The 19,582-nt window shown below is 47.5% G+C and overlaps 1 protein-coding gene across 1 annotated transcript in view; it reads right to left on the reverse strand.

Moving 5' to 3' along the window:
- The window catches only part of HOMER2 (homer scaffold protein 2), a 92,346-nt gene that overhangs the window by 58,702 nt on the left and 14,062 nt on the right, over window positions 1-19,582 (reverse strand). The window lies entirely within an intron of this gene.

The following is a 19,582-nucleotide window of genomic DNA, read 5'->3' on the forward strand; positions in this document are numbered from 1 at the left end:
TTCCTATTGAGAAAAGAAACAGCCCATGTTCCTATAACCCTCGTGTCTTCCAGCTTCTTGTTCTCTCTGAATGTTTCCTGGAATCCATTCCAGTCTCTGTCCTGGAGATATTATTCTTGGAGCCAACGGCTTCCAGTTCTAATTTGGACTGGGTGCTTCTGAGGCCCACTCACAGCCGTCTGTCTGGAAGTTCTTTTCTTTAGGCTCCCAGAAGCCATCCATTCTCTTTCTGCCCCCAGCTGCCTCCTTACTAGACTTCACCCTTGTATGGCTGGCACAGACCATCAGAATGAGTGCGAATAAATCTTAAGTTCTTGTATACCTATAACTGACTTCACTGTCCCCTGACACTGGATGAGACTGGCTCAGTGTATTTGCTTCCTGGGGCTACAAAATACAATTAACTGGGTGGCTTAAAAGTACAGGGTCTTGAGACTTCCCTGGTGGCGCAATAGATAAGAATCCGCCTGTCAATACAGGGGACATGGGTTTGATCCCTGGTCCAGGAAGATGCCACATGCTGAGGAGCAACTAAATCTGTGTGCCACAACTACTGAAGTCCACTTGCCCTAGTGCCCATGCTCCACAACAAGGGAAGCCACTGCAATGAGACGCCCATGCACTGCAACAAAGAGTGGCCCCCACTTGCTGCAACTAGAGAAAGCCTGCATGCAGCAACGAAGACCAACCAAGACCGAGACCCAAAGAAACACCTACAGGATTTGGAACTTCTCTGGTGGTCCAGTGGCTGGGACTCTGTGCTCCCAATGCAGAGGTCTGGGGGTTCGATCCCCGGTCGGGTCACTAGATTCCACTAGATTGCTGCAACTAAGAGTTTGCATGCTGCAACTAAAGATGGAAGATCCTGCATACTACAACTAAGATCCAGGGCAGCCAAATAAACAAATAAATATTTCTTAAAAGCTAAAGGATCTTATCATCTCCCAGCTTGGAGGTAGGAAGTCCAAAATCACCTTCACTGCTAAAACCAAGGTGTGAGGAAGCTCTCTCCACAGGCTCCAGGGGAGAATGCGACCACCTGGCCTTCTCTAGCTGCTAGGGCTACCAAGACCTGTCCCTCCACCTTCAGGTCTCCCTCTGCTGAGCTCACATCCCCATCTCTCTTCTGTGTGCAGTAAAATCTCTTTTGGCCTCTCCCTCATAAGGACGCATGTGATTGCATCAGGCTCACAGGGATAATCCACACTGAGCTCCTCATCTCAAGATCCTTTCTTTAATTGCCTCCAGAGACCCTTTTATCAGGTAACACTACAGGTTCCAGTGATTAGGGCCTGACATCTGTGGGAGACAATGGATACAAAATTTTTTTTTCAATGGTTAAAAAATTATTCTCCCTCAGAGCCTTGAAGGCCCGGCTTTACTGTCTATTGTCCTGTGCGCACGTTGCCTGATTAGACATTTATTTTGCTGGCTCTTCCTTTTCCTGGCTCCTCAGCATGAGAGCACTCCACGTGCCCTCCCTAGCTGACCTAACCAAGCAGGCACCAGGGCTTCAAACGCCATCCATTGACCCCAGATCCACGCAGGACCAAGGAAGGCTTTATTCCTTTTTCTTTTTTTTAATTGGAAGATAACTGCTTTACAGTGTTGTGTTGGTTTCTGCCGTACAACAACGTGAATCAGCCATAAGTTACACATACGTCCCTTCTCTCTGGAGCCTCCCTCGCACCCCTACCCATCCCACCCCTCCAGGTGCAAGGCTTTATTCTATTGATAGAATGCCAGTACCCACACCCCAGCCTTGCCTCTGCCAACCAAGCCCACTTGTCCTCATCTTCTCCTGAGACCGTCCATTAAAGTTCTAGCTTTTAGGACTTCCCTGGTGGTCCAGTGGTTAAGAATCTGTGCTTCCAATGCAAGAAGTGCAGGTTCGATCCTTGGTTGAGGAACTGAGTTCCCAAATACCTTGAGGCCAAAAAAACCCAAAACATGGAAAAAAATTTTTTTAAAGCAATATTGTAACAAATTCAATAAAGACGTTAAAAATGGTCTATATGAAAAAAAAAATTAAAAAAAGAAAGAAAAACATCCCAGCTTTCAGCACCACGTCTCGTTCCTGCTCTGGAATGGACTCACAGGCTTGGTCAGGAGGCTCTCTGGGGTTCTGCAGGGCAGATTGGCCCCTCCTCTTGGGCCCACTGGGCTCTGGGTGTCTCTACAACATTTCTGACATGGCCATGCCTCTACCTGCCTTCTATCATCCAGAAATGTGTTCCAGTCTCTCAGCTGCTTATAATTCCATCCCATTCACTTTGCTGTCATAGGATTATACTTTTAATAATCTCTTTATTATCATTTTAATGGGTTCTGGGGAGGAAAGGTAGAAAGAAGCACTGTGCTGAGACCTCCATCTTGAACTCTATGTTAATCTCATTAATTTTTCAGTTATAACTTGCACATGCTTAAAAGATAACAGACGGTCTCTTCTAAGCCCCTTTTCCGCGGGCTCTTATGGGTGGGAAGTGAGGGTGGTGATGGCAGGGGTCAGGCTGGCGTCCCAGCTTGTCACCTCCCGCCTGCCTCTGACACACACAGACCCTCCTTGTCGGAGCACCACTGCGCCTGACACAGATCTGCCAGTGCGAGTTACAGGACTGGCGACCTGCATGCGGGTTTCCTCTTTCTAGGATTTTTTTTATTTTAAAGCAAATTACTTCTGTGGCCTTCCCTGTAAGGCTCGCATACATGCACCAGGACACTAAATGAAGAGAAGGGACAACTTTAGATGGCGATCATCTTTTGCAGGTTCCATCAGCCCAAGGGGACCTTTTTTACTCAAAAGCAGAGCTGGCATGATACATTCCTGCCTTACAAAGGCTCAAGTTTAAAAATAAACACGGGCATTTGAAGGAGCACAGAAATAGTTTGTGCCCGCAGCTCCACAGACCGCCCCCCCAGCCTTAGGTGTCTGCTGGCCCAGGAGGAGCTGAGGCCATGTTCAAAGTCAGCCCTGAGGACCCCAAACGAGCGATACGTGAGTCAAGAAAGCCTTTTTGTGCTGGATTCTCTTGTACTACACGGAGTCAGCTGCACTCCATTCAGACTAACCACAGGTGGCCACCCTGCCTGGCTCTTCACACAGGGGCTGTGAAGGCAGTGTGCCGCGCCCCACTGGAGCCCAAACCCACGACCTCAACTGGCCACTGTCTCCTCCTCCCCATCAATCCCTGTTCCAGCCTACAGGATTAACGAAACAGAAGCTTCTGCTTGTCCCTACCTGTGCCTTCTCCCTGGAATGCCTCTTATTCATGGGCATCCCCCGACCACTCAGGCCACCCCCACTGGTCAGAACCCCACCAACTTTCAAATCAAAGTGCAATGCCTCCTCCTCTGTCAGAGGCACCTGGGTCCACTGCCAGCCCAGAGTCCCCCCCTGGAGCCCAGCTCTGTGTCTCCCTCGTGGCCCTCATGTGGCTCTGCTTTGTCTCTGGTGGCTGCAGGCGTGCTGTACCCCACACTGGGCTGTGAGCCCCCTTGACCAGGAAGCAGGTTATTTCCAGAACCCCTGCAGACTCTGGTAGAGGAAGTACCTGAAATTGTGGCCCAAGTTTTCAGTGAACCCACGTCCCAGAGGGCCCGCAGTATCCAGCTGCTGTCTGGCAAGCACAATCCTATGAAATTCCACAGGGCAGAGAAGCAGATCTCTGCTGGACAGCAGTGAGACCCCTTCCCTACAGGAGAACTGCTAGGGAGTGTCTTCCTCCCAGCACACACACACACACACAAGTGCACATGTACACAGTGCGTGCACACATACGCACACACACAGAGGTGTGCAGCAAGGTACTGACCCTCTAGCTCCAGGCTGCACCAGGTCAGCAGAAGGCCCAGCCTGTGGCTCCCACCAGCAACTCTGTCCTTTATCCCAGGTGCTGTGCAGATGACCTTTCCAGGGCGCCCTGCCAGGCCAGAAAGCACAGCCCTACTGGGGTAAGTACAAGGGCCAGGACTATGTCTGATGTGCTGTGTCACAGCCAGAGCCCGGCACCCAGAAAACATGCCTTAACTCATTACTGACCAGGGGAAACTAAGGCCTATGGATGGTGATTCTTATTTTGGCCAGCCAAAATATTAATTCTGTTATTTCACCAACACTTTGCAGGCTATTACACTCAAAAGTTATACCTGAGACACCTGTAAAGTCTAATTTTTGTGAAATGTTGTCTTCGATTGTAGAGGCAAAGGAGCCTTCTCCAGCACTGTTTCACATTCACTGTCCATATCAGAATCAATCGCTAAGGTAATTTTTGTCTTTTTGTTGGTCTAATATTCACATCGTCTGAATAACTGTATTCTGAAGAACTATCATCTTCTGAGACACTAGTATATACATCACTTGGACAATCAGAGAAAATATCTACATGAAATTCACTGAAAAATTTTCTTCACTCAAATTTCATGACACATCATTTTTGAAAATTTTACGATAATAAACTTACATTTTTATCTACATGAGGTTGGAACGAAAACCTGACTCAGCAAAATGTGAATGATAATGGCAGTCATGAGATGTATGATGAACCCTTGATCAATTTTAAGCTCTAACAAGTTCACACAGTGATGTTAATCGTATCACTCTCTAAAAACATATTAATATGTCTCTGGTCAATAATGTTTGGGTAACAAAAGAAACATTAATATATCTCTTGTCAATAATGTGTTAACAAAGGGATGAGGGACTTCCCTGGCAGTCCAGTGGTTAGGACTTAGCATTTTCACTGCCATAGCCCAGGTTCTATCCCTGGCCAGGGGACTAAGATCCTGCAAGCCAAAAAACAAACAAAAAAAACAGAAAGGCTGAGAGAGAAGGTACACAGAGACAGAGAACAAAAGTGTTAGAGCAAACAGCCAAGTTCCACTTATACTTCTTCAGGTTTGGAAGAGAATGTACAGAGCGTTGGTGGGTCTTCAGTAGACAGAAAGAAGTGACTATTAGGAGAACGACCTGTTTTCCTACCCCTCTGTGCTCTGCTCTGATGAATCAGATGGGCGCTATTTATCAGACTGGATCTTCTACAGGTTCTTTCCCCTTTTGGAAAAGGTCTGATACTCGACTTCCAGCAGAAACAGGCAGCCAGCAGGTGTCTAGACAGTTGGGGCCTACGTGTGCCCAGAGTCTGGCCTGGAACAGCCGTACTACCTCCCATGTGCCAAGGACACACTGCCCGTCCCCTCTGAAGGCCCAGATGGCCTGCGTGTAGACCTCTCCTTGCTCCATTTTTATCCGCCTCAAGATTCCATCCTCAGATTTTCAGGCTTCCGTGCACATTCATGGGCTTCCCAGGTAGTAAAGAACCTGTCTGCCAGTGCAGGAGATACAAGAGACACAGGTTAGATCCCTGGATCAGGAAGATCTCCTGGAGGAGGGCATGGCAACCCACTTCAGTATAGTTGCCTGGGAAATCCCATGGATAGAGGAGCCTGGCAGTCTACAGTCCATGGGGTTGCAAAGAGCTGGACATGACTGAAATGACTTAGCACAGCACACAAACACATGCACATCTTCCGTGCAATTCGTGCTCCTCTCCTAAAGGATCTGTCTTTTAAATAAGAGATGGCTTTCTGTTCCTACAGCAATGCTGAGATCCATACCACCAGCAGTATCAGCAGCACCTCAGAAAAGGTATTTCGCAGAGGTTCCGGTGTGTATTGATCATCTGTGGTTGTCTCGCACTGTTCTGGGCACTGACAAACACAGCTCACCTCCTTTTCCCAACAACCTTGACAGTCAGTGCCTGTGTTTTCATTTTAACAGAGGAAAACGGGAGGAAAAGATAAAATAATTTACTCAAGGGCACATACAGCGATAAGCTGGGAGTCACCTGGAACACCTAAGCCCAACACGCACTTCTGGATCCCTTCCCGAGTGCATGCCCAGTGAGGCCCCGCACCTGTTCCCTGACCCTCCACCCCAGGCCACCATGTTAAGGCAGGAGCCTTCTTGAGGGCCTTGACGGGTCTCCAGGCAAATACATTAATCCTTATACATCTCTTTTTAAAAAATATTTATGTATGTATGTATTGTTCCTTGGAGGAAAAGCTATGACAAAACTAGACAGCTTATTAAAAAGCAGAGACATTACTTTTCTAACAAAGGTCCCTATAGTCAAAACTATGATTTTCCCAGTGGTCATGAATGGATATGAGAGTTGGACCATAAAGAAGGCTGAACACTGAAGAATTGGTGCTTTTGAACTGTGGTGCTAGAGAAGACTTTTGAGAGTCCGCTGGACAGCAAGAAGATCAAACCAGTTAATCCTAAAGGAACTCAACCCTGAACATTCACTGGAAGGGTTGATGCTAAAGCTGAAGCTCCAATGCTTTGACCACCTGATATGAATAGCCAACTCATTGGAAAAGACCCTGATGCTGCGAAAGACTGAGGGCAGGAGGAAAAGAGAGCAACAGGGGATGAGATGGTTGGATGGCATCACCGACTCAATGGACATGAGTTTGAGCAGACTCCGGGAGTTGGTGAAGGACAGGGAAGCCTGGGGTGCTGCAGTCCACGGGGTTGCAAAGAGTCAGACACGACTGAGCAACTGAATGACAACGATCACGTAGTTGGGTCCCCATACTTAGGTGCTTTCTAAAGATCACCTCCTCAACCTAACAAGACACTTTTAGAGCTCTCTTCACAGGAAATTCCAAGGGTTTCAGGAGCTCTGTGCCAGGAACAGGACAAAGACCAATCATCTACTTCTTATTATAAATCACAGTATCACAGGAGCCTTGCTGAGCCTCTCTCTCCCCGGCCAGACACCCCTATGATCCACCCTCAGGGGACACGGCACCTCCCCTGCAGGCATTTTTCACAGCCGATCACCAAGCTCCTTGCTGCCTACTCCAGGTGATTCTCTTCCCTCTTCCCTCCAACTCCCCAGTCTTCAATCTCTTGTCATCAGGCCCTGTCATCCTCTACCCCTCACTGCTGCTGTCAAGCACCAACCTCCATGTCACTCCCCCTCATTTCTTGATGATTTTAGCTCCTGGATAACGGGCCATCTCTCCTACACGACTCCCGTCCTGATTCTCAGTCACTTCAATACGCACACACGTACACATGATCCCTCCAACTGGCCTGCCAGTTGCTTGCACTGCCTTCAGCCCCTCCAACTCCTTGTCACTAACTCGAAACCCATCAATAATCTTCATTTCATGCACCCCACTCTCTGCAACTGGCGCCCACTCACCCACCCCACCCAGTTACTACTCCCAATCATCTTTCCCTGCTCTATTGCTCACAGTATTTACCACCTCTAATACGCTACATAATTTACTTGTTTTCATTTGATTTATCGTGCATCTCATTTGAATGTAAGGGCCAGTAAGGCAGAGACTTTTGTCTTTCTGGTTCCTGCCTGTAGCACCACGAGCAGCACCTGGTACACCAGAAACTCAACAAACTTATTGAATGAATGAATGAATTTTAATCACTTGCATAATTATTCAATATCCATTTCCTCTGCTAAACTGTAAGCTTTACAAGGACAGAGGCCAAGATCCATCCTAGTCACCCCAGGAAGCACTCAGTAAATATTACTTAATTGAGGGAATGGAGGAGCAAAGTTCAGATTTAAGAAATCCGTTGCTGGGCTAAATTGGCTGCTTGCAAGGGTCATCTCCTCCTGGACTGCCTGGATCTGGCTCTGTCCCCACTGACTGGCACCTGAATACAGGTGACCTAAATAAAGCTGTTGATTCTGATAAGCCTAAGCACAAAGCATCAGAAGCCCTCAGACATAGAGATCTGAGTGCATACAGCGGTTTCTGATGCCACTGTGCAAATATTTGATCCCGTGGATGGCGGGGCGGGGTGGGGGGGGGACCTCATTTTACCTGTCATCAAGAATAGTTTCAGTGGCTACCTGAAAAAATTCATTCCAAAAGCATGATGGAGAGGACCTTCAATCATGAACTTCCTCTCAGGAAAAAACACTTAACAAGATCCTAACTGGGTTTTTTAAAAAGTATTTTCATTTATTTTGGCTGCCCTGTGTCTTACCTGTGGCATGCAGGATATTTTAGTTACAGCACGCAGACTCTCAGTTGTGGCATGCAGACTCTTAGTTGCAGCATATGGGAGCTAGTTCCTTGACCAGGGATCAAATCCGGGACCCCTGCATTGGGAGTGCAGAGTCTTAGCCTCTGGACCACCAGAGAAGTGTCCTATCTGGGTGTCAGATTATAACTTCAGTTTGTGACTTCCTCTTCAAGCTGAACTCATGGCTCACTAGGTTAGTTTCACCATTCATGGGTAAGAGATTTGCTCCAGGAAAAAAGACACATAAATAAGCCAAACACTTTTTGTAAAAGGCACAAAGAGAACCAAATTTCACTACTTCAGACTTAGTCTGACCTCTCACCCAGGATGGAGGAGCTTGAAAATCTCCCTCTTCTACAGAGATAAAGTGCTGCCGGGGAAACCAGTCCTGAAAGTCACATCATTCAAGTACCTTGCTTCTCAGGTTCCTGACAGGCGGGTCCTTCTATTCCATTCAGGAGAACCTCAGCTGCAACAAAGCAGCCACAACACTTAGGGAAACGAAAAGTTCTTGTGCATCTCTGAGACAAGCAATGCAGGCAATCAGCTAAAACCTGAACCCCTGGCAAATATGAGAAAGATCCCGATTCACAGCCAAAAAGCAGGTGAGAACAGTGTGGGCATTGGTGATCTTACCACCCTGCCCTGTGTCAAGATTAACATCGAAGTAAGTCATCAGATACAGACCCAGCCTAACAGGTTTACTTATTGGGGACTTGGACTCCTATTACGTGATCTGAGCAATGTCTTAATAGATGTCGATTGCAACATACAACTCAACAAGGGTGAAGAATTAAGTCATTCTGAGAACCTCTGCTGAGGTCTGAGAAAAAGGGCTGAGAGAAACTGGAAGAGAGAAGGATGAGAAAAGGAAGACGGAGGAATGGCTCAGTAGATTCAGGGTGAAAGAAATCTGTAGAAAACTTGGCTGTGTTCCGGTGGTGACGACTTCCCCACCAGAACATGCCTCTCACAAACGATCCCCTCCATCCCTCTCCAGAAGAGGAGAAGAGGACACGCAAGAAGAAGTGCCTGGTGTGGAGCCCCAGTTCCCACCTCATGGATGTGAATGCCCAGGATACTACAGCCATCTCTAGCCAGGCACAGACTTAGCTTTGCCTGCTGGCTGCTCCACTGTCCTCTGCCAGCCTACAAGAGGAACAGCCAGGCTTGCAGACGGACGCTCTTTCAGATGGAAGCAGCATTAAAAGCACCCTGAATCCAGATGAGTGGGAAACCATCACAAAAAGCACATTTTGGATTTAAAAAGGAAAGAAAGAGGCACTTTCCTGGTGGCCCAGTGGTTAAGAATCCACCAATACAGGGGACACAGGTTTGATTCCTGGTCCAGGGAGATGCTACATTGTTGCAAAGCAACTAAGCCTGTGCACCACAACTACTGAGCCCAAGCACCTAGATCCTGTGCTCTGCAAGAAGGGAAGCCACCACAATGAGAAGCCTGCAGACCACAGCTAGAGAGCAGACCCCCACTTGCCTCAACTGGAGAAGAGCCCACACACACCAATGAAGACCCAGTGCAGCTATAAATAAATAAATTTTTTTAAATAAAGAAAACTCAGCTGTGTGAATGGCTATGTGCTCACACCAGACTAAAGATACCTGCTCTTAACCCCTGCTGTTTGGAAGGTGTGCTAACAGAGCTTCCTTAAACACGTCTCTTCTTTTAGACCTCAAGTTTGTACTTTTGAAACAAAGAGTGTTTTTCATTTCTCCTGGAACTGTACAAGTCTCAGAGTCAGACAACATACATAACCACCAGCCCACTCAATGTGCTGGTTGTGTGACATTAGCCAAGTAACTTAACCTCTCTGAAATCATTTCTTTATCCATAAAACATGAAGCTTAAATGAAATAATACCTATAGATAATCAACAAAGATTCCTTCCTTTCCTCCCAGCAAGACTCAATCTTCCACAGAATTCAAGCATAGTGACCGTCTGGCACAACCTCTGTCTGTCCAGCACACCATTCTGTGGCCTCACAGATAAAGAGCCTGTGTAATTATGGAACAGGAAGACAGCCAGGAAATAATCGGCCAGTTCTGAGATGCCACCATGGCTCCTGAGGGGAGGGTCAGCTGCCAGAAGATAAAAAAGCCTTCTCTTGCCCTCAAAGAGTCTCCAGAAATTTCCACCAAGTACACAAAGAAACCAGTGTCAATACTACAGTGGCTGGGAGATTGGGGGTACGGCCCAAGGCCATGGACACCTTGCATGGGCAGTCACGTGGCAGTGAAGGGACAAGAAAGACCAACCAAGACCTCACAGGGCCACTGCGAACAGCTGCTGGATGGCGGTATCTCAGGGAAAACATGCGCCATATCATGTGACACCTTCATCTGCTTCTGTGACACTGCCAGGGTTGTGCCAACCTTACCCACTGCTTGAAAGACGGCTGTTTGCAGCCGCATCCATCTCTCTGCGAGAAGGACCACTTGAGAAGGAGGCTCCCAGAGGAACGGTGTGCCTGGGCCTATGCTGTCCTGCCATCCCCAGTGTGCTCTATTTAATTATTCAAGGGATGAGGCATTGTTGCCTTTGTGGGCAAAGCTTTCAGAATATTTAAAATTCATGGGAGAAGCCAAGGAGTGGCTTTTTTTTTTTTTTTTTTATTAAATTTTAAAATCTTTAATTCTTACATGTGTTCCCAAACATGAAACCCCCTCCCACCTCCCTCCCCATAACATCTCTGTGGGTGATCCCCATGCACCAGCCCCAATCATGCTGTATCCTGCGTCAGACATAGACTGGCGATTCAATTCTTACATGATAGTATACATGATAGAATGCCATTCTCCCAAATCATCCCGCCCTCTCCCTCTCTCTCTGAGTCCAAAAGTCCGTTATACACAGCTGTGTCTTTTTTCCTGTCTTGCATACAGGGTCGTCATTGCCATCTTTCTAAATTCCATATATATGTGTTAGTATACTGTATTGGTGTTTTTCTTTCTGGCTTACTTCACTCTGTATAATCGGCTCCAGTTTCATCCATCTCATCAGAACTGATTCAAATGAATTCTTTTTAACGGCTGAGTAATACTCCATCGTGTATATGTACCAAAGCTTCCTTATCCATTCATCTGCTGATGGACATCTAGGTTGTTTCCATGTCCTGGCTATTATAAACAGTGCTGCGATGAACATTGGGGTACATGTGTCTCTTTCAGTTCTGGTTTCCTTGGTGTGTATACCCAGCAGTGGGATTGCTGGGTCATAAGGTAGTTCTATTTGCAATTTTTTAAGGAATCTCCACACTGTTCTCCATAGTGGCTGTACTAGTTTGCATTCCCACCAACAGTGTAGGAGGGTTCCCTTTTCTCCACACCCTCTCCAGCATTTGTTGCTTGCAGATTTTTGGATCGCAGCCATTCTGACTGGTGTGAAGTGGTACCTCATTGTGGTTTTGATTTGCATTTCTCTGATAATGAGTGATGTTGAGCATCTTTTCATGTGTTTGTTAGCCATCCATATGTCTTCTTTGGAGAAATGTCTATTTAGTTCTTTGGCCCATTTTTTGATTGGGTCGTTTATTTTTCTGGAATTGAGCTGCATAAGTTGCTTGTATATTTTTGAGATTAGTTGTTTGTCAGTTGCTTCATTTGCTATTATTTTCTCCCATTCAGAAGGCTGTCTTTTCACCTTGCTTATAGTTTCCTTTGTTGTGCAGAAGCTTTTAATTTTAATTAGATCCCATTTGTTTATTTTTGCTTTTATTTCCAGAATTCTGGGAGGTGGATCATAGAGGATCCTGCTGTGATTTATGTCTGAGAGTGTTTTGCCTATATTCTCCTCTAGGAGTTTTATAGTTTCTGGTCTTACATTTAGATCTTTAATCCATTTTGAGTTTATTTTTGTGTGCGGTGTTAGAAAGTGATCTAGTTTCATTCTTTTACAAGTGGTTGACCAGTTTTCCCAGCACCACTTGTTAAAGAGATTGTCTTTACTCCATTGTATATTCTTGCCTCCTTTGTCAAAGATAAGGTGTCCATATGTGTGTGGATTTATCTCTGGGCTTTCTATTTTGTTCCATTGATCTATATGTCTGTCTTTGTGCCAGTACCATACTGTTTTGATGACTGTGGCTTTGTAGTAGAGCCTGAAGTCAGGCAAGTTGATTCCTCCAGTTCCATTCTTCTTTCTCAAGATTGCTTTGGCTATTCGAGGTTTTTTGTATTTCCATACAAATCTTGAAATTATTTGTTCTAGTTCTGTGAAAAATATGGCTGGTAGCTTGATAGGGATTGCGTTGAATTTGTAAATTGCTTTGGGTAGTATACTCATTTTCACTATATTGATTCTTCCAATCCATGAACATGGTATATTTCTCCATCTATTAGTGTCCTCTTTGATTTCTTTCATCAGTGTTTTATAGTTTTCTATATATAGGTCTTTAGTTTCTTTGGGTAGATATATTCCTAAGTATTTTATTCTTTTTGTTGCAATGGTGAATGGAATTGTTTCCTTAATTTCTTTTTCTACTTTCTCATTATTAGTGTATAGGAATGCAAGGGATTTCTGTGTGTTGATTTTATATCCTGCAACTTTACTATATTCATTGATGAGCTCTAGTAATTTTCTGGTGGAGTCTTTAGGGTTTTCCATGTAGAGGATCATGTCATCTGCAAACAGTGAGAGTTTTACTTCTTCTTTTCCAATTTGGATTCCTTTTATTTCTTTTTCTGCTCTGATTGCTGTGGCCAAAACTTCCAGAACTATGTTGAATAGTAGCGGTGAAAGTGGACACCCTTGTCTTGTTCCTGACTTTAGGGGAAATGCTTTCAATTTTTCACCATTAAGGATAATGTTTGCTGTGGGTTTGTCATATATAGCTTTTATTATGTTGAGGTATGTTCCTTCTATTCCTGCTTTCTGGAGAGTTTTTATCATAAATGGATGTTGAATTTTGTCAAAGGCCTTCTCTGCATCTATTGAGATAATCATATGGTTTTTATTTTTCAATTTGTTAATGTGGTGAATTACATTGATTGATTTGCGGATATTGAAGAATCCTTGCATCCCTGGGATAAAGCCCACTTGGTCATGGTGTATGATCTTTTTAATATGTTGTTGGATTCTGATTGCTAGAATTTTGTTGAGGATTTTTGCATCTATGTTCATCAGTGATATTGGCCTGTAGTTTTCTTTTTTTGTGACATCTTTGTCAGGTTTTGGTATTAGGGTGATGGTGGCCTCATAGAATGAGTTTGGAAGTTTACCTTCCTCTGCAATTTTCTGGAAGAGTTTGAGTAGGATAGGTGTTAGCTCTTCTCGAAATTTTTGGTAGAATTCAGCTGTGAAGCCGTCTGGACCTGGGCTTTTGTTTGCTGGAAGATTTCTGATTACAGTTTCAATTTCCGTGCTGGTGATGGGTCTGTTAAGATTTTCTATTTCTTCCTGGTTCAGTTTTGGAAAATTGTACTTTTCTAAGAATTTGTCCATTTCTTCCACATTGTCCATTTTATTGGCATACAACTGCTGATAGTAAGGGAGTGGCTTTTTAAAGCTCCCTCCCTTGAAGCCAGTCATAGGGCTTTCAATCAGGTGGTGGGATTCCAATTTTCCAGAATTTTCCATCTTTGGTGAAACATGCCTGCTTTTAAAAAAAAAAAGAAAGAAAGAAAGAAACTAAGAGGAGAAAAAAAAAAAGAGGAAGCTCTGACAAAAGTCAAACTTGATTAATCTTCAGTTTTGTCCCAAGGGAGTCGCTTTCAGACTTAGCAGATCAGATGCTGTGGGTGCCAAAGTCAGGTGGGAGGCCAGGAACCTCTTGGGAGCATACTGGGTGTGGGGAGGGAGGGGGACCCTGAGCTAGTATACTCTGCTCCACCCCAGGCCCCATTCAGAGATTGTCTCACCCAACTCCACATCCTGGAAGAGATACACAGGCCACCAAGGTGGGCGCCTGAGGGCCCACGAAGGTGGCCTCACAGCCCTGGGTGAGATGTGGGCTAGGGCTAGGCACCCCTCAAGTCTGTGCCCAGGGAACACTCACCACACCACATCACAGAGGGGTCCACTGAGGCCTCAGGATGGGCGAGGGGCCCACACCCTGAGAGGACACTGTCTGAGGAAAGGCAGGCAGGCTTCTGGGGGCCTCAGCATTCATCCACTGAGCTGCACTGAGCCACTGCAGGGGCTTCACGTCTCCCAGCGAAGCTCAGCCCACAACACCACATCCTCACCCTACAGGAAAGCCTGGCAGAGCCCAGAGCTTTTTGCTTCTCAGAACAAGAAGGTCTGGAGAACGGTTTCACAGCCATCACAGGCCACCTCTTTCTGTCTCTGCCCTGTGTACATCCCACCCGTGTACACCCAGGTGCACTCAGGCCCCCTCAGCCCCCATGGAGCCAAACCCTCTGCTGTGCCTCTCTCCCTCTGGTCCCAGTCCCTCCAGGTGTGTCCACAGGAGCAAACCACCTCCTCCAAACGGCAGTGGTCCTCTACATGGAAGCCGCTCTCTCCTGCCCCTGCCTCTTGGCCCAAGTTCTCTCTTCTCTCAGCTGAACATGCCCAAATCCTTTCAACAGGCGATTCTCATCTCTTTAGGGTCAAGGACTGCTTTGAAAATCTGATCAAAAACTATAGCCATCCTCCCTAGAAAAGAACATACACATATACAGTGCTCCATACAGTTTGTGGGGATGGGTGTTCACAGACCCCTGAATTGCACATAGGGACTTCATTTTTTAAAATTGTGTATTTATTTATTTCTGGGTATGCTGGGTCTTTGTTGCTGTGCACAAGCTTTCTCTACTTGTAGCAAGTACAATCTGCTCTCTAGTTGTAGTGTGTGGGTTTCTCACTGTGGTGGACTCTCTTGTTTCAGAGCACACGCTCTAGGCATGCAGGTTTCAGCAGTTGCGGCTCATGGGTTTAGCTGCCCCGTGGAATCTTCCCTGACCAGGCATCAAACCCATGTCCCCTGCGTTGGCAGGCAGATTCCTATCCACTGGACTACCAGGGAAGGCCCTAGAAACTTCATTTTAAGAAACCTTCCTTCAGGGAACTGCCCTGGTGGTTCAGTGGTTAAGACTCCACACTCCCAATACAGGGGGCCTGCGTCTGATCCCTGGTCAGGTCACTAGATCCTGCATGTCACAACAAAGATCCCATGTGCTGCAACTAAGACAAACAGATAAAGAAAAAGAAACCTTTCTCTGTGTCATCCTTAGGAAACATGTGGCCAGACCCCTCCAGCTCTGCTCTCCTTCCTAAATCAGATGAACTACGGCACCCAGAACTAAACACAACATTCTGGATGTCACATGCAGCAGACCCTCACCTCTACTTATTTCATTACTTCAGCTAAGAGCTTCAAAGTTTTAGCCGGCCTTGGAGACAACCACATCACTGGGGCTGACTCACAGGGAACTCACCACCAACTCAAATCCCCAGGTCTTTCACATGCCCAGAAAGATACATCTCACTTCTCATCCCTCTACCTGGGGGACAGCCAGGGGACCACACCCTCCCAGTCACCCAGCATCATCCAGGCTCTTGGTCCTCCCTGCTAAATTGGAGCCAGTCTTTCCCTCCTCCCTACACTCTCAAATCTCCTGAAGTCCTTGAAACCTGCAGGACCAGCTGTCCAGCCAGAATACACCCTTCACCTTCACAAAGCTTTGTAACTGACACAAAGCTAGTCCGTGAGGACAGCACTGCCCCGCCACACACAGCCGGTCCGTTCCTCTCATCCTCCACAAAAGTGGAACCCAAGGGGAGCTGGGCGGCTGGTGTCCTCGTGGCCCCCAGAGCGTGGCTCTGTCTGTGCCCTTGGAGGTGAGGCCATTCCAGTCACCTGCCCCCTGCCACACCCGTGCCAGCCTCCAAGTGTTTCCTGCCACCAATGGGGGCTTCAGCTCTGAGCCTGCCTCATCCTCTGTCCACCTCCTGTCAGCACCCCCACCCACAGGACAAACCCCTCGCCCTGGACTCAGTGCCTCCCATCCAGTGCCTTCTTCCCTGTGCCCCTCAGTGAGTTCACTTTCTTCCCTGAATGGCCCATGCCCTCCCCGCAGACCGTCACTGTTCCCCACCCTATGGGAATTCCTTGCCTCCCAACCTGATGCACTCTGCCATCTGCCTCCTCTGCGTCCACACCCAAGCAACGGGGTGGACAAAACTGGGTGGACGTGTCTCACTTTAAATGCATGTTCTCTGGCCTCAAACTGTCTCTGCAATGGCCCACAAAGCCTAGGTTTCTCTGGGAGGCTGGCCACCCGGTCCCAGACAATTTTACTTTGTTTTCTTCACCTCAGATTCCCATCCCCAGTCCTCCACCCTTGCTCTGAGCTAATGAGCCTGCCTCATACATCCCGGCGAGAAACAAGAGTCCTGGACTAGAGCTCAAGCACCTTCCACCACACCCAGACCTGCCTCCATCTGCTTGCACTGTGGCCTCCTTCCCTCCTTCCCTCTCTCTGCTCCAAGGGACAATCTTCCCCTGATGCCCTGAACCCCACTCCTGTCACCGTAAGGCCTAGTCTCCTGGGTCACCCTGCTTCTCTTGGGCAGCACTCCTGCCAGCATCCACACATGCTGGAGCTCTCCTATCTTAAATACCTTCTCCCTTTACCCACAGCCTCTCATGTGACTGTCTCATCACTCCGTACCTCCAGCTGTCCACTCCATTCACTCGTTCATTCGTTTGGCTGTGCTGGGTCTTAGTTGCAGCATGCAGGATCTTTTAGTTGCAGCATGCGAACTCTTAGGGACTTCCCTCGTGGCTCAGATGTAACAAGTCTGCTTGCCATGTGGGAGACGCGAGTTTGATCCCTGGGTCAGGAAGATGACCTGGAGGAGGGCATGGGAATCCAGTGCAGTCTTCTTGCCTGGAGAATCCCATGGACAGAGGAGCCTGGCGAGCTACGGTCCATGGGGTTGCACAGAGTCGGACACGACTGAGTGACTAACACACATGCAAAGTCTTAGTTGCGGCATGTGGGATCTAGTTCCCTGACCAGTGATCAAAACTGGGGTCCCCTGCATTGGGAGTATGGAGTCTGAGCCACTGGACCAGCAGGGAAGTTCCAATCAAGAACTTGAGAAAGTGGTCCACACCTCCCTCACACAACCCCCGTCCCATTCATCTTCCAGCCCACCTGGTGCCTGGCCCACCTGACTCGCTGCTGTCTGGATTCAGGTCACGGCCACCACCAGCCACCACACCACTCAGCCCTAGGTCACTTGTGCAGCACTCAACACTGACACCCAAGCCCCGGCTGAGACACAGCCCTGTCCTTCCTCCCTCCCTGGGCTCTCCTCCTCTATCTTTCTTGCTGGCTCCGCCTGCTCTACCGCCACCTGGAAAGCGGACACTTCTGAGCCCTCTCCTCCTTTGCCTTCCCTCTCAATTCATCAAGAAGTTGCCCAATCTCTTCCAATCTGACCTCTGCTGAACCCAAGCTACATTAACTCCCTGCCTTCTGCCCAGCTCCACACAGCCCCTCAAGCTTAACATGATGTGGCCATTTGACCTTGAGTCTCCCACCCCACCCCTCACCTTCTGCTCCTCCAGGCTTCCCTACACCTTATTGTTGTTCAGTCGCTTAGTCGTGTCCAACTCTTTGCAGCCCCATGGACTGCAGCACACCAGGCTTCCCTGTCCATCACCAACTCCCAGAGCTTGCTCAAACTCATGTCCATTGAGTCGGTGATGCCATCCAACCATTTCATCCTCTGTTGTCCCCTGCTCCTGCCCTCAATCTTTCCCAGCATCAGGGTCTTTTCCAAAGAGTCAGCTCTTTGCGTCAAGTGGCCACCACTTGCTTAAACCCCAAACCAAAGGGATTCTTCTCATTCCCTCCCTCCCCCTTATTCCTACCTTATAACCAATCTCTCTGAAAGCTCTAACAAATCTTCCCCCAAACCATCTGCAGTCTGCTCACTTCTCTCCTTCCCTCCGTGACCTTCTCAGGCTCAGCCAGCATCCTCTTTGAACTAGAACACAGGAGCCCTGCCACTTCTCGCTTCAGGTCTTATCCCCTTTCATCCATTCTGCATAGAGCACCAGAGAAGTCTTCTTAAAACATAGGAAGGGCTGTCACAGGCCTACTAAAACCCTTCTGTCTTTTGTTTGTTTGTTTGTTTTTGGCAGCATCCCTTGGCATGTGGGATCTTGGTTCCTTGACCAGGGATTAAACCCACATCCACTGCACTGGAAGTACAGAATCTTAACCACCCACAGGTCTGTCCTAACCCTTCAGTCTTATCTGCTCTCACAGCATTTCAAATATCAGCCATCGTCCATGCCACAGCCTATGAGATCTGGTCTGCCCTCATGCCTACCCACTCTCCAACCCCGGCCTGGGCGCCCCTCCCTCCCTCGCTGCCAGCCAGCCCCGCAGGTTTCAGTTTCTGAAACATTCTGGGCAGCCCCTTCCCACACTGGGTCTTTAACCCCGCCCCTCCCTCCACCTAGAACGATCTGCTCCTGCTCTTCACGTGATAGAGCAGCTTAAATGTCACCTCTTCGGAGGCAGCCCATAAACATACGGCCTCAAGCTGGGCTCAGCCCCTGCTTCCTTCCCTCATGGCACCGAGTACAACTTGCAGCTATTTTATTTGTGGATGCTTGCAGGGGGAAGAGAGGGCTGGGAGTGGGCAGAGACAGGTGGAATCTGTCTCCCTCACTAGAACGAGAATTCCATGGAAATAAGAGGGGGGCCATGTCTGACTTAAATTGTTAAATGTTAAAAAAAAATAATATTTTTTGATATATTTGGCTAAAATATGTTAGAATTAACAAATGTAGTATATTAATGCATATAGGTGGAACCTAGAAAAATGATCCTGATCAACCTATCTGCAGGGCAGGAATCAAGATGCAGATGTAGAGAGTGGGCATGTGGGCACGGAGGGTGGGGAGGGGTGAGTGGGAGATTAGGACTGACAAGATATACACTCCTGGGGCTTCCCAGGTGGCTCAGTGGCAAAGAATCCACCTGCCGATGCAGGAGAAACAGGAGACACAGGTTTAATCCCTGGATCACAAAGATCCCCTGGAGAAAGAAATGGCAACCTCCTCCAGTATTCTTGTCTGGGAAATCCCATGGACAGAGCAAGCTGGGGGGCTGCGGTCCACGGGGTCACAGAAGAGTTGGACACGGCTTAGTGACTAAACAGCAACATATACACACTGCCATGTGTAAACAGTAAGCCAGTGGGGACCTGCTCTATAGTGCAGGGAGCTCAGCTCAGTGCTCTGATGACCGAGAGGGTGGGATGGGGTGGGAGGGAAGTCCAAGAGGGAGGGGATAGATGTTGCCTATAGCTGATTCGCTTTGTCCTACAGCAGAAACTAACGCAACACTGTGAAGCAATTATACTCCAATAAATAAATAAATAATAGACATTAAAATTCATTTCACTTGTTTCTTTTGCTTTTTTAAATGGAAACTAGAACATGTAAAATTACATATGTGGCTTCGTATTTCTATGGGACTGTGCTGGTCTAGTTAGCAAGGGTGGGAAGAAGCAGATTATGACATTATGTTGA

Source organism: Capricornis sumatraensis, chromosome 19 (genome assembly GCF_032405125.1).
Source record: "Capricornis sumatraensis isolate serow.1 chromosome 19, serow.2, whole genome shotgun sequence".
In the NCBI taxonomy this organism is placed as follows: Eukaryota; Metazoa; Chordata; class Mammalia; order Artiodactyla; family Bovidae; genus Capricornis; species Capricornis sumatraensis.